This window comes from Camelus ferus, unplaced genomic scaffold (genome assembly GCF_009834535.1).
Source record: "Camelus ferus isolate YT-003-E unplaced genomic scaffold, BCGSAC_Cfer_1.0 contig720, whole genome shotgun sequence".
Classification (NCBI taxonomy): domain Eukaryota; kingdom Metazoa; phylum Chordata; class Mammalia; order Artiodactyla; family Camelidae; genus Camelus; species Camelus ferus.
The window spans coordinates 69,097-85,776 of NW_022589674.1; positions in this window are offsets into that span (position 1 = coordinate 69,097).

Below are 16,680 nucleotides of genomic sequence, written 5' to 3' on the forward strand. Positions count from 1 at the left end.
GGCTTGGTGCTTTATTGAACTCAGCAGAATAAGGTGAGGAAATTGTGGAAACTCTTGGGATTTATTTCCCATATAACATATTTAAATGACATAGGTACAGTTTGGTTTAAAATATTCATGTATGCTGAAGGCCTGAAACCACTTTATATGCAAAGATTTAAATTTATAATGAAAATTATGTCATGAAGTATATGGTTTTAAAAATTCATTCAAGGGGTACATGAACAGAAAAAAGGTTGAAAGAACTTTTTAAGCCTCTCTTTTTTTTTTTTTTTTGTATTTTCCACTGAATCATAGAATAGGGATATAACACCTAAAGAGTTTCTAGCGATTTTCTGATTGAGATTTACTTCTATTTCTTCAATAATATGTCTACATGTTATCATTTTTACCTATACTTTTCCTATAAACATATGCCACGTTAAACTTTCAATAATGGTGCTAAGGAACTACTTACAATAGCCAAGGCATGGAGACAGCCTAAATGTCCATCAACGGATGACTGGATGAAGAAGTGGTATATTTATACAATGGAATACTACTCAGCCATAAAAACTGACAACATAATGCCATTTGCAGCAACATGGATGCTCCTGGAGAATGTTATTCTAAGTGAAGTAAGCCAGAAAGAGAAAGAGAAATACCACATGAGATCGCTCATATGTGGAATCTAAAAAAAAAACCAAAACATAAATACAAAACAGAAACAGACTCATAGACATAGAATACAAACTTGTGGTTGCCAAGGGGGTGGGGAGTGGGAAGGGACAGACGGGATTTCAAAATTGTAGAATAGATAAACAAGATTATACTGTATAGCACAGGGAAATACATACAAGATCTTGTGGTAGTTCACAGAGAAAAAAATGTGACAATGAATATACATATGTTCATGTATAACTGAAAAATTGTGCTGTACACTGGAATTTGACACAACATTGTAAAATGATTATAATTCAACAAAAAATGGTAAAAAAAATAATAATGGTGCTAAGGAAAAAGCGATGTTAGACAACAGCTCTTACAAAGTAGTATCTTAGTTAAGAACTTTCTTTGTTTCCTCTCTCTGTTCTTTATGATTTGTGAAATAATACTTTGAACTTCTAACCTTCTGGTAAATATTAAGGTTTAACAACCCAGAATGCAAAATGGCAAATCTAATAAAATCACTCCCTATAAAATAATGTAAAAAGCCCAACAGTGAAACTCACTTCTAGAATATGACAAGCAAGGATAGGGCTTATCCCTGAGAGTGGCAGTGGTGGGAGGGAAGCACCAGGTCATCAGGGATGGGAGGTGAGGAAGTTGTTTAAAAACATGTAGCTTTGAATTTGCCAGAACTAACATTAATGTATTTTTAAAAGGTAAAATTAATTTTAATACTTGTTTGACTTAATTCACTGTATGGAAAATATTATTATTTCAACATGTAATAAATATACAAACTTGTAAATGAGATATTTTACTTTGTTTTATTCCTTGTCTTCATAATCCAGTGTGTATTTTATGCTTCTAGAATAACTTGATTTGAATACTAAATTATTAGTGAAAATACCTGATTTTTTTTAGAATTCATGACATTTATAGTTGGGAAAGTACATTCACATATCCAAGTATTCCAAACATGCATACAAGCTTTCTAATAACTTAAGTATAAACTTTTAAATTTAAAGTAAAGTTAAGCAAAACTAAAAATTCAGTTCTTATACTGCTAGCCACATTCAAGCACCAAACAGCCACATGTGAATTTGTTTTTCCCTCCCCCTTACCCTGAAAAAAAGAAAGCAGGAGAGCACTGAAAATGTTGAAGATGACTGATGAACACACAGGGTCTAACTGCACTATTTCTCCCCATAATAAAAAGTTAGAAACAGCCAGGCTCAGCTGCAGGAAACAGTGAATGACGGACAAATACTGAATGCAAACAAATACATTCAAACGGGTGAGCCTGGATCAAAGACCCTGAACACAAGTGATCATCTCATTGTGAAAATGATCCGGGTCTGGCTCTCCATCCACAGCTCTGAGGAAGGTGGTACACGGATGCATCTAAGACCAGCTCCATCCAAACAGAGCCAGCCCCCGACGTCACTAAAAGCAGCGCAGGTCACCCTGAAGAGATCACAGTAACTCTGAGCAATCCTTACTGGAACATGTATGTTACAATGAGTAAGTCTACCGAGAATAAAGAGACCGGAGGTCTCATGTTCATAGAAATAGTATTTGTCCTGTTATTAGATTCTGTGCACTGTGTTACATGGTGATATAAAAACGTGAAATCTGAACAGTCTGCAGAATTACTGTACGCACCCTAAGGAAGCTCACAAATGAGAGACAGTGAGAGAGGCATGTAGCCTAGCAGATAAAACAGCCCAGACAGCGCACATAAAATTTAGTAAGTTATACACAATATTATGAGAACACAAAGGAGGGTGTGCAGGATGAGCTTAGACGTTAGGAAGACCTTCTAAGACCAACTTTTAATCCCTGGGGGATGGATAGGAATTGGGTGGAGAAAAAAAAAAGTTTTAAAGGGCATCCCAAGCAGAGGAAACTATTTGCAAGGGTGCAGATGTGTGAAGGCCGAGCTTCTCTGAGGGGCTACAAGGACTGTGCTGAGTGAGTGGTGGTGTGGGGACACTGCAGAGGGTGCACCAGAGCCTGTGCAGACAGGAGGAAGAGGCCAGGGCAGGTCGGGGCAGGTCGGGAAGGGCGTCCTGCACTCCCAAGACGTGTAGCTGCTGTCTTGTAAGCAGTGGGGTGTGTAGCTGAAGGATGCAGAGGGGACGGGATGAGAACTTCTGCATTTCAGAAGCATAATGCCTGCGGCACCTGGAGGACCAGGGGAACGGGGCAGACTAAGCTAGAACCCGGGAAGGAGCAGCACATTTCTTCACTTAAAATTTAAACCACTGATGTAACATCCAGCCTGGTTCACTGCACAAACCTGAGTGGATGAGGGTGGGATGGAACCTTTAGCATGTAAACAATGACAGTTAGCAGGTGGCTGAAGGGCTGGCCACCTCTGGTTGTCGCGCTGGGTTCTTCAGTCGTACAGAATGACTGCCACACAGGGTTCTGACAGCCTCTCACCTTACACTGTACGGATCCCATCCTCACAGATTTCACATCCACAGACTGGTAGGTGAGCCACAGGCCGCTGTTTATGTGCTGTATGTAGTGCACTGAGTCCCCGTACTTTATTTCTGACTGTCCCTATGCCATCAACTTCTTTCCTCACCCCTACATCCAATTTTTCCTGAGATAGAGACAATAAAAAAGAGAAGCAACAGTTTAAAAAAATACGAGTTTATAACATCAAGAGAACTTTGCTGTAAATGTGAAAAATGCAACCCTCTGACGGCCTCAGAAATAAGGATGGTCAAAATCTCCTCTCCTAGCAGCTTGGTCTCTACCGGAACCAAAGCAGGAGGCTGCAAAAGTACATCTCACAGTCCCGAGTTATTCACACTGCTAGAAGCTTATTTCGGCCTCAACACAAAATTTTATATGGCTTCATGGCAAACACTAAACCAGAGATATTAAAATTGGTAGTTGAGGCTTCATATTCTTTCCAGATTATTATTTTTATTATTGATGACTAACAGTATAAGCATGGGGACAGAAAACCCAATTTTGAGTACAATCTCTGCCCCTTATCACCTCTGTGACCTTAGGACAAGTTAAGTAAACCTTTTTAAGCCTCAGTTTTCTCATCTGTAAATAAAGCTAACAAAAGAATCTCCCAGCTAGCATCAGAAAAAATGACTAATGGATGAAAAGTTTTCAGCAAAGTCCCTGGGCTAAAATAAATCCTTCAATGAATTTTAATGATTTTGACCATGAAAACAGTGTTGATGATGGTGATGACGATCTCCTTCTTCACAAGGGTGTCAGGGATAGTGATGATTTCTTTCGAACTAATCAAAGCTACAGTTCAGTTCCCACCACTGTGGTTTCCAACCTGGAGCACAGGGGCGTTCACTCCTAGAGGGCTGCTGCGCTGAGCTCCCTGTACTATGAGGGAACAATCGTTCCGCTGATACCAACTGAATGTTTCCCTTAAATCCCTACTTATTTTAACGCTCCCACCTTCAATATGCTCCCTTTCCATTCTCCCTCCCAGGCTTCATTCTGATCTTCAAGAACTCTGTATGTCTTCAAGTTCTCTATAGTTCTTAAAATAACAGCAACAAACAAACAAACAAAACCCCCCAAAAAACTAATGTTCTACTGGTTGCAATACCTCCCGCTGTGGCTTCTTACTCTTCCTCTTGCTCTAACATTCCTTGTTCAACTGACTTTAAGTTTCCTCTATGTCTTTGGCTATTTGACTGTTGTTTGAAATTAGTAATAGTTAAACAACTGTTTTCTAAGATTAGGTTGGAGTAAATTTTATGTCTGTTACACAAAAAGGGACAATTCAAGTAAGACAAAACTTTGATAGATTTCTCATGTCATTTTCACACTGTACTAATAATTAGTAACTCCAAAATAATTATGGGTAGTCCATCAACAATTGAAAATTAAAATTTAAGAGTTGAAATTCTTTATGTAAAAAGGTTAAAGTCATACAAGAAAGTGAATACAATTAAGTTAAACTGATTTAACCATTATGCAAATAATTTGAAACACTATTCTAAGAATCCACAATGAAACAGATAATAAACCATTCCAATTTCATTCTATCAAACAAGATAAGCTACTAATCTCCTTCCATCAACCCTATAAATGAGAAAATTAAATTCTAGGGAAAAATATAACAATGCAATTATCTCCTCAGAATCAAACAATAAGCCTCTAACATTCACACTTTTCATTTTCTTTTATCCAAGGAATTAGTTTGTAGTCTATTTATAAGCCTCTGGATTGTGTTTTGAGAAGTCACAGTTACTAACTGCAAAGTTATGCTTTGTGTGCTTTTTACTGAAGTAGTTCACATCACTCTCTGGATTAGAAGTTGTCATTGTGAAACTTCACAATAACCATGTTTTTGTAATTACTCTGATCCTCGAGAACTGCTTGAGTGAAATGGAAGCAACCTAAATGTCCACAGAGAGATGAGTGGATAAAGAAGATGTGGTGTATATTATATATATACACACACACACAATGGAATACTACTCAGCCACAAAAAGGAATGAAATAATGCCATTTGTAGCAACATGGATGGACTGGGAATTATACTAAGTGAAGTAAGTCAGAGAGAGAAAGACAAATACCACATGATAGCACTTATATGTGGAATCTAAAAAAATGACACAAATGAATTTATTTACAAAACAGAAAAAAAGACTCACATAGAAAAGCAAACTTAAGGTTACTGGGGGAAAGGGGAGGAAGGATAAATTAGGAGTTTGAGATTAACATATCCACACTCCATATATAAATTAGATAAAAAACCAAGGATATACTGTATAGTAAAGGGAACTATATTCAGTATCTTCTAATAACCTATAATGGAAAAGAATCTGAAAAAGAATACATATACATATAACTGAATCACTTTGCTGTACACCAGAAATTAACACAACATTGTAAATTAACAATACTGCTATTTAAAAAAAGGTGACATTAGAGGAAAAAAAAAAAAGAAGTGTGTTTATTTGATGTTTAAAAGAACATAGTCCAGTCACATTCTTTCCTTTTTATAGTTCCTATCATTTTCTGTAGCTCAGACTTAGGACAAATTCAGGTGAAAATAATCAAGATGCTCTGACCAACCACTATGCGGTAAAAGCATCTAACAGAAAATTAGCCTGTATTACTAGAAATAAAGTGTCTCAGATTAGGCAAGTAATATTCTTAACAAAACCCTGTATTAGCCACTCTATATTGGTTAGTGGCCTTCAGCTTTGGTATCACCTTTTAGATTTATTTCTCTTTTGACTTTTTCTGGCTTTGGGAAATGATGGAGCAGTCAGTTGGGCTAATCCTCCCATAGATAAAAATTGTAAAACTTGGAAGAAATATTTTTCAGAATCTCTTTGAAGGCACCTGAGAGGGAACAAAGGCATAGAGAAAGTGGGCAGCAGACCTTTCTGAAGACAAGAGTAGCCAGGTGACTTATAAGAAGCTGCCTCTGGCTCGGGGCATGCCCTGCGCCTCTGCCTGCAGCTCAGGCAGGTGAAAGCTGCTTACTGACACCTCAGGTGTCAGAGGACACACTCTGGGGCTCATGAGCAGAAAATCAGATGAGCCAATTCCTGGATGAGAGAGGGAGCCACAAAATCCGTTGATAAAATTGGCCCAAATTCTTGCGCTATATCATGCATGCTCAGGGGAGGCCAGGTTAACGGCAGCAGCTAGAAACGGAAGTAACTGAGCACAAACAGTACAAGCAGCTGCCCGCGGAACTAGAGAGAAAGGAACTGGAGTTTCAGTCCGGCGAGGTTAACCACCTGCCAAAACCAAAGCTGCTCTTCAGGGAAAAAACTACTCACAATCTTACCCTTCAAACAATTCCACTCATGAAGGCTTGGAAAATCTAATTTTCAACTAAGTATCACAAGGCTTCCAGAAGTGTAAAAGATCAGCCTGGAACATAATAAGTGATATTTTGGCACTGGGCACACCAAACTGGCTCATTTCTAAGTCAAAGCTATTTCTGAATAACTGTCCTCATTAAGTGATCTCTATGCATTGGCTATACGAAATTACTCATTAAGAAATTTAAACTCGTCCTGTAGGATGATGTTTTTATTACACGGACCAAGTTCAGAGAGTCTTCTAGCATTAACTGAAATCTTCCTTAAATGTATCCAAACTATTCTGCCAAGTGGCTGAAGGGAAGAAAACAAAGGCTTTTATCCTTAGATGATGGCGTGTGTTTGTTTTTATAATAGCCAGTTCTCCTTAAGTCAAATAATGGGTAAAGTTAGGACAGTTAAAGGGTCGAAAGAATATTTTTTTATCTGCTTCTCAATGGTGTCACCTTTTGGCACAGAATAGCTGATCACTGTGAAACAGGAGTCTAAACATGCTACAGGGTCACAGAAATTGCTGGGACTGACAGGCCGGGCCAAGCTTAGCCCATCCAGAGCAGAGCAGCAAAAAATATATAGCTTGCTTTATCCCCGGTGTTCAGGAATGTCATGAGGAGACATGCCGATGGGTGGGTTTGTGGAGAGAAGGGCTTTAAAACTTTTCTTGTACTGAGAGGGTCCTGGAAGGGCTTCCATGGGGCAATGAAAGGAGGTCACAGAGCCTCAGGAGAAGCCCTTGAATATCTTGTACTCGAATGCCCTCCCTTGCAGTGTGGACCAAGCCAACAACATGGTGGGCTACCACCCCATGATGAGGGTGTGTTACACGGCACAGGTGAAAAGATCTTGCAGAGGGAATTAAGATCCCTATTCAAATGATTTTGAGCAAATAAAATGGGAGATGATCCTGGGTGAGTGAGACTTAATCAGGTGAGGCCTTTAAAAGAGGGCTCAGGCTTTCCCTGAGCTCAGACACTACAGAGAGTGAGTGCCTCAGGGCCCTATACTGCTTAAGATCTCTCAAGGCCAGCTGCACGGAGGACCCAGGCTCACCCACCCAGGCCTCTCAGTCTCAGAAAGCAGGTGCACACAGTACCTCCCCTCACATACGCACACCTCACAGCTTTTCCCCTCTGGCTGAACTCCAACTGAGACACCTCATTACTTTTTGCTTTTGTTTTGCTGTCTTTCTTTTTTCATTTTTAGTAACATTGTTTTTTTCTAATTTTACAAGCAATACACGTTCCTTGCAGACAACTAGAAATACATAGACGTATAAAGTAAAAATTAACCATCACCCATAATCTCCCCCAAAGATAACCATCATTAGCATCTTGATTTTTAATTGTCTACATTTTTCTAACTGAAGTTTAACTGACCTACAACACTATGTTGGTTCCAGGTGCAGAACACAGTCATTCAATATTTCTATACATAACTCAATGATCACCACAATGTGTCTCGTTACAGCTGTCACCATACGGAGATACTACAATGTAACTGACTGCATTCCTCACGCAGTTCGTTTCGTCCCTGGAAGTATGTACCTCTTAGTCTCTCTCACTTATTTCACTCATCTCCCCACCTCCCTTCCCTCTGGCAACCAACATGTGTTTGTTCTCTATAAGTATATTCTGTTTTGCTATGTTAGTTCATTTGTTTTGTGTTTTTAGATTCCACATATATATAAGTGAGATCAAATGGTATTTGCCTTTCTCTGACTTATTCTCTTAGCATAATACCCTCTAGGTCCATCACAGATGACAACATTTCATTCTTTTCATGGCTGAGCAATATTGTGTGTGTGTGTGTGTGTGTGTGTGTGTGTGTAGCTCACATCTTCTTTATCCATTCATCTGCTGACAGGCACTCTGGTTGCTTCCATACCTGGCTATTGTAAATGATGCTGCAACAAACACAGTGCTGCACACAGTCTTTCAGATTAGTGATACACCTCAACTTAACCACAGATGGTTTCAGTGAGCTCCCTTTCATGCTTACTGCAACTAAAAATATCAGCATAGAAACTATAACTGAATTTCTGTATCTTCTGTAAAACCATAGTTGGCATTATTTTCTATTATACTATCAAAACTCATTGAGAAATATCCTGATTGCAAAAATTTATTTTGAATTTAATCCTGATTAAACGCAAAACCCATCTCCATTGATAATTTTGTATAACTATTTTGGTAAGAAAAAAGCCCAAATTTTCCACTTTGCTTTTAATTTTTAGCTATTTAATCAATCACTAAGCAACTATAATATTCAGACGATCACAGATGAGAACATATCTTTTCCATCTGCTATTATTATTAAATCATAAATTTTCCTATTAAAGGGGGCTTTGGTTTTACTAAGTTTCAGAGTTTGGATCTGCCACTTGACTAATCTAAGCCTAAATATCTTCATCCGCATAATGAAGATGTAAACTGTTACCTAACCCTCACAGGTTTGAACTAGGATTGAATATGAAAATGCATGTGAAGTGCTTAGCACATCATCTGGCATGTAATAAATTGTGAGCTATTACTCTTACTTTCATTGTGTGGGTCTATGTGTCTTAAAACATCTTAAACATTTTACAAGAATAAAAATCTAAAATAAAAATAAAAGACTAAAACCTATGTCCTAAAAATGTTTTGTTCTGTTTTTGCCGTTTGCTCCATAATCCTTGTAATCTCATTGGCAATCTTATTTGAGGTTGGTATTTCATCATTTCAACAGCAAAAGGTTTCTAATTCATGGTGCATGAGGGAGGAAAAACTGGAGGAAATCACCTCCAGAGGAATATTTTAGTGACATTTTAATCTAAAAAAAAAAAAATGACATCTTGGGGGCAGTGTACTACATGTGTGATTGGCATGACCTACCTTATGATTAAAACTGACATTTAAACATGCTTGAAAGTGATGGTTAAAATTCTAGGAATAAAGAAAGTGAAGAGTAGAGCTAGGAAAACCTGTATGAATCAGACTGAATCTTCATGATGTAAAATGTTTTCTTTAAAAGAAGACCAACATAAGCATCTTGCAATAAATTGTTGCATCAAATCATCACATTGTGCATCTTAATTTTATGTCAATCATATATCAATAAAGCTGGGGGAAAAGGAGGACCAACGTAGATTATATTATAAACTGTCTTCCACTTTATTGTTTATTCTGAATATATATAGCTATCAACAATTGTTGATTATTCTGCAAATCCTGAATTTGAGATTGGCTAGTGAGTGTTCACATTAGTGCAAAGATATCCCAAGGACAAGCTAAGAAAATTGCTCTTTATATTAACTGGTAGAATAGGTTTTTAAAGCCATTCTCACAATTTTAAATAAGAATGATCTCAAAGATCTGTAATTTTTTAAAATGTACATTTCAAGAACATGCTTATAATTTCCAAGTGTCTCACATAACCACAGGTAAGGAAACACTAACATAAATATAAGGGTTCATGAGAGACGATCTTCACTTCAGAATTTCCCAAATTATACCCATGAATCCAAGATAAAAGTTGATATTTTCAACTGACCTAAAAAAGTTTAATTTTTCATCAGTTATGAAAACTTGATTTACAACATAGTAATTATATCAAATAGTCATTTATTAATTGTGTACTCAAAGTATACCAAGAATTGAAGAAATATGTTACACAAAAATGTCCTTGCCTTCCAGAAATTTAAGTATTCATTATTTTCATTGGAAATAGTAACAAAAATATGGCAAGCATTTTCAACCTGTCAGTGGTACTCAGGGAAAAAAAAGTACCAAATACACCTTTAAGTAAGTAAACCTGATACTTATTTCAAAGGCCAAGGGCCATGACTAAATGTGATGATTAACAAAAGGATGAAAGAAACTGTTTAACTATACCATTTCTAAAATATTGACAATATAAAAATTTTTTTAAACATACAATCTATAATCAAGGAGTCCACTTCTTAAAATTCTATTTTAGTTCTAAGTTCAATGCATCCTTATTATGTAATTGCAATTTTCATGATGAATGAATTTTAATAATTAACCTATTAGTATCAAATATGTATATATTTGCTAAAAACTGAAACACACACACAATACAGTTGTTTCTGAGTGGTGGATGGTACATGATTTTAATTTTCCCCTTATCATATTTTTGTAGTATTTCCTTTTAAATTTTTCTGTAGTGACTATGCATTATATATAATAAGTATTTTTAGAAAGAAATAATATAGTTACTGTCTCTGTCTCATAGAAAACACATTATTAACTAATTTGTCAGTGATTTAAAACAAAAATTCTGTGATTTTAAAAATAAAATGATTTCCTGGATTTCACCTCCACCATCACTACTCTCAACCATGTCATCACATACAACTCTCATCACGATAACTGACAGTAGGTTATCAACAACCCGCATATTAGAGTGGTTCCATGAACATGGGCTCCAGGAAGGAGACCAGCTTTAGATAAACTGAATTGTTCACTGAAAGGCAATGCTGGAATCCTAGTCTCTTTACTCTCAGTGTAAGCTGTGACATTACAGAATTGCCAAAAGCCAGAAACAGAATCTCTGAGCAGGGACCACAGAAGGATCTGGTCAGTAAAAATTCTTCAAATGCAAGCTACACTCTAACACTGAGAAAGTACTAGCAGAGATATTTAGGGGAAAATATTTCAAAAGTTATTGCTTTGGGCAAGAACTGTTATCCAGAGATTTTTAAAATATTCATAGCTTTTGAGCCAATATTTCCATTTCTACATCTCCCCCTAAAGAAATAAATATGTGCACAAAATTTATGTCCAAGTATGTCAGTGCAACGGTTGATTTTTTAGCTACAAAGGAAAAACAGCTGTTATAATAGGCAAAGTAATCCGGAGACTTATTGTTTAGAAGTTAAAAAATGTTCCCTCATACTCCCATTCACCTTCCATTTTGATCTTCCTAAAGTAGTCAAAGTTAAAAAGATTAGTTTAGATTCTTCCCCATTTAACATATAATCATACACACAAGGGTTTTTTAAAGTTAAAAAAAATCTTAAAACTGCATTACAGTCTTTTCTTTTTCATTCAACAATAGATGACAGAAATCTTTCCAGATCAATATATTTATAGCTAATACCACTTAGCTATCAACTCTATTTGTTGAACATTTAAGTCTTTACCAATTTTTTGCCATGACAAAGAATGATGAAGGTAACATGTACAGGTTTTATTTTATTTCTGTAAGACAACCCCTCTCATTAAAAATAAAAGTAATCATATATATATATAGAAGGGTGCTGGATCAATGATTGTATGTATGTAATAAATTACTGAAATATGTTACTATACTCTTCTCTTTTGCATTTGCATCTCCATTGGAATAATCTGATCCCTGTTTTGCCAGAGGCATCCACTGCCCTCCTGGAAAATCGGGATTGTTATAGAAAGAATGAAAGGAGGACTGTGTCAGAATTCAGCTTTTGATAGCAAAAGCAGGATTTTTGGAGACCATGGGAACATGACTGTTACAGAAATAATGAAAAGAGAAAGAAGAGCTCAGTGTTCAGATTTCTACAGCAATGGCAGGATTTAGGGGAGACTATAGCTGGACAACAGTATCCGGCAGCTGCCTGGGAGCCTGTGGAGGGGGTGGGGGAACCCATGCAGCTACAGGGCACCTCCAGGCCCCTGTGGCCTCCCTGACAGCCCAGGGGTGAACTAGTGACTGGCCAGTGCAGGGTTACTGAAACCTACCCTGGCCAGTGCTTTGGGGTAGAGATAACCTCATGTTCACTGGCTCTTCTATGCTCCCAGTCCAGGGACATGGACAAGTGATGCATCCCTCTGGCACTTAGTTTCTCCATTTATAAAACGGGGGTCCTGATTCTCAGCGAGATCAGTTATGGAGAGAACTCAACTCAACTCGACAGACCTACCATCACAGAACGGTAGCAGCTACTGTCTTCAGAAGGCCAAGGAGAGGGGAAAGAAAGGCCCTCGTTTCCCAGCGCCCACAGCAGGCTCTGGGAGGGCATGAAATGCCAGCCTGTCCCCACTCTCAGACCAGGTCAGGTCAGCCCCACACATCCCTGAGTGGTGCACAAATGCCCACTTCCCTTCTTTTACCAACTTCTCTCTTGTCCACAACCCTATTTTAGTAAACTTTATTACATTGGAGTCTTTGGCTTTTACTATTCAATATCTTATTTATGACTTGATTTTGCAGTTTTAAGAAAGTTTTTTGACTTCTCACTGTTTCATAGGCAGCAATCAGAGAACCTTTCACTTTGCCTCTCTCACTTTTTGTTAGACATATTTTGCTTTTTTAAGTGCCGTATCTTGAAAACCTTCCAAGTGTCTTTCACTGTGATATATCTGTTCAGATTTTCCTCCTTCTTTGGGATTTTATTTTGGTTGATTACATTTTGCTGGGATGGCATATGCATTTCTTTTCATTTTTCCAATTTTCTGCCATTAAGCTGTATGCCACTGTGTGCCATCATTTTTACTTGAAAAGGGTTTCTACCAGTCAAATAACTGATTGGTCTTCAGCAGGTTGAATTTTTTCCTTTCTGGGCTGAGATGCTATCAGTGGACAAACCAGCAAATTCCCACCTCCCTGCTTAAAGTCTTGAGGAATAAGCCGACCAGTGCCAAGTGTGTTCACAATGTGATTACCTGCGCTTTCTATCTACAGAGACAAGGAGCAACTCACTGCTCACCCGAGGTCCACCGAAGTGCCCCTCCAGAGCCCCGCTTGGTCTCCACAACAAATTACAGATGCCCATCCTGTCTCAGATTATCCACTGGAGTTGACCAGCTTTGCCTTTCTCCAGGGGATGGGGACCATGCTGGCTGTCTCCCCTGGAGATCTCTGGGGAATGCGTCAAATCAGAAGCATCTTCTACCATTCTGTGTCCTCCAAAGCAACAGAACTAGAGCATGGCTACTGTCCACTCAGCCTCCTGAGTATGCTGACGTCTTTTCAGAGTTACTTCTGGTCTTGCTCAAACTTCCCTTTATCGGTAACAGGGGCATAAAGTCTTCCATCTCTCTGACAAAAGCGAACCAGTAATGCAATACCTTTCCTACCATTATGCCCAAGTTTCACAATCTTCATTAAATTAAGGGCAGAAAGATTCAATTATCATAAAAATGCACATGGTAGATGCTTGGCATCTGTCAAATAAACAAGTGATTTTCAACTACTCCTGAGCAATCTGCTGTTCAGGAAAACTGCTGCTTTGCCAAGGCCCAGTTAGGAACCCACCACCCTGCAGGGCTGGTGAGCTGGGCACCTCCCATGAGCACAGAGTGGGCCTTGCTGTGCTGAAGCAGCAGCATTCCCACCTGACTTCGATGTGTATTTATTTCTATTCTAGTCATCATCTAGTTCAGAGGGATTCTCTTGAAAGAGTTGAAGGATTCTCTCAGAGGTTGTGTTCTGACAAATGATTCGACAGACATTAGAAGAAAGGTTCGTGTACAGAGCAGCTATGGAAGTGTGCCGTGAGAAAAAGGTCCTGGTGTGCCCACCCCCGTTACACGACGGTAGCACGAGGTCTGCGCTAACTGCACTGTCAAAGTCCAGGAAAACTGAAAGGGGCTGGATGGATGCACTATGTGTCAATAACCAAAGAACTAGCCACCAGGTGAAACACCAGGGCAGGTTTCAGTGGTTTAGGAAATGGATTTTACTGAAGAGGGATGGACGGAAGAGACAGTGGGCATTTACAAATACACAGAAAGCACACATCACTTCTTTTTGCCTTTCTAACATCAAAGGAAATGTGGTAGGGATATACTTACAGGAAATCCAAAATTATATTTTCTGTCTTACCTTGGAAGATCGTATGGTAAATGCTGTCGACTTGATGTCAGCTTTTTCCTTGTCCATGAGTAGAAGGCTTTTGTCCTCTAGGAGACTCAAGTATTTCCCTGTTGTGACGTGGTGGAGTCGGAAAGGCTGGCCCCACCTTATGTGGCTCCCACTCCACCTAAGAAAAACAGTTAAGACTTGATCCAATGGCCAACACAACCACAGGAGAAACAGCAATTACAATGTGTGTGTCAGACAGTGAACAAAGGTGCTCTGCATATATTGTCTTATTCAATGTTCTCAAAGACCTTATGATGTTGGTGATATTAATTTCATTTCACAAACAACAAAATGGTTATTTGGAACAACTAGGTAATATTCCATGTCAGGCAGCTAACAGTAAGTGGAAGTGAAATTTAACTCAGCTCTTCTGACATTAAATGTAATACTATCCACACCAAACACTACTCCATGCAAAGATGACTAAGAACTTGTTTTCTGAGTTAACTTCTAATTATGAGTCACAATTACAGACATTATGACTTTAATGATACTTAAGAATTTACCAGTTTTGAGCTGGATTTGCATAGACTTGAAAAATAGTGCCTAATTATGGTTAACTGGAACTCATATATATAAAGTGAATTATGTAATATCTGAAAAAGGAAATCACTTCCTATTATTTAAGTTTTACTGTGGAATAAAGCTATCATTAAAAATCAATGAACAAAAAAAAACAAATTAAGAAAATAAATTCTAGTAAGTTCAAGAGGAAAAAAGGGAAAAAAAATAAATACAACACACAGAAAATACAAACTAAGAATGCAGAAAAAAGATAAAAAGCAAAGCTATGACCATTAAAATCTGCTTTTAAAAATAATGACATTCAGATAGGGCAGAAAAGAAAAATTAAGATATAAATTGTCCTTGCTTTGCCAGCACTGTGTTAACTGAAATCTGCACACATCAGGCCCTTGCACTCGCTATGGTATAGAGCGGAAACAAGGTTCTGATAACAGTGATGCTAAAAATCAAATATGTTTTTAAAAAATAAAAATGGTTTACCAGGCATATATAGTATCAAAAGAAAATAAGGATGGTAAAGTTGGTATTAGACAAGCTAGAATTCAAGGCAAAGCGTATAAAGGGGACACTGGGTACTTTATAATGAAAGATATACTCTCAAGAGAATGTACTGTCATAAAGCTTCACATGTCAGTGCAAACAGAAAATAAAACAAAAGAAAGAAACACAAGGGGCTTAGAATTTCCAACACTGTGATAAAGGGAGAGAACGTCAATGCTGTTGCTGCTGCTGAGTTTACTCTCCGAGTCTGAGAATTCTCACCTACAAAACGAGTGTACAATGCACGCTGACCGCCTCGCCAGCCATGCACAATCTGCATGGCCATTTTTATCAGCCGTGGGGAGGCTAGTCTCCCCAGCAGCAGTGGCAATACCACCAAACAAAGAAGAGAACAGAATGCCGAGGGGATAGAGCCCAGGGAACCTGGGCTAAGACTTGAGGGCGTTCCTTGAGATCACCAGTTCCAGTATGTGAATATGCAGTGGGCAGACTGCAGCAACAGGCATGGGCACTGGAGAACACTGGCCATCAGAACTCCCTCCCCCCTCCCCTCTACGATTCAACAGTATGACAAGCAACTCAACATTCTAGTCTGTATCTTGATACCACAGATCTTCTGCAGTAGAAACTAAGGAAGTATAAATGTTCTTGATGAAAGAGGTGACTGCTTCAATGTTTTATATTTATAGCTGTATCTTTAGTTTTTAATATTTGATGCTTCTTTTAGGTAAGATTCAGGAAGCCCCTCTAACTTAACCTGCTGTGCTCCTATGAGCAGAAATAAATAAACCCATTCAGAGATCAGTTTAGGTAGCTACTGGAGAGGGATCTTCTCAGGGCCAACTCATTCTTAGAGAACTTCCAAAAAATTCAGTTCTATTCAAAAATTGGATCACTGGAGGGGTCAGACAAAGGCGGTCTTCTCACTGTGTAGAGCCATCGGCCCAGAAGACTCTCTGGACCTACATGGATTCCTGCACTCAGTGGCGCCGACTGCGGGACACAAGCGGGGCGCTGCTCTGAGCTCTCAGCAGGAATGCTGTCACTTCAGTTGTGACTGAGGCCCAGCGGGGAGGGAATTCAGGTCAGTCTCCTAAGTTCTTATTGCAGAGTATCAGCTCCTCCACAGGTGTATTTGGCATGTAAGACACAAGAAGTTCTCTTTAATCAGTACTGCAGAATAAGAGGGCCTTGGGGACTCAGTGGAGAAGTCTCGTCTGTGGACCAGGAGTCGGGCACTTGCCAGCGGGTGACGCACCTTAGCGCGCTTGAGAAGGATGGTCTGGAAGGCGCGTCAACGGTTAACCTCTGCTCGCTTATGCTCCAT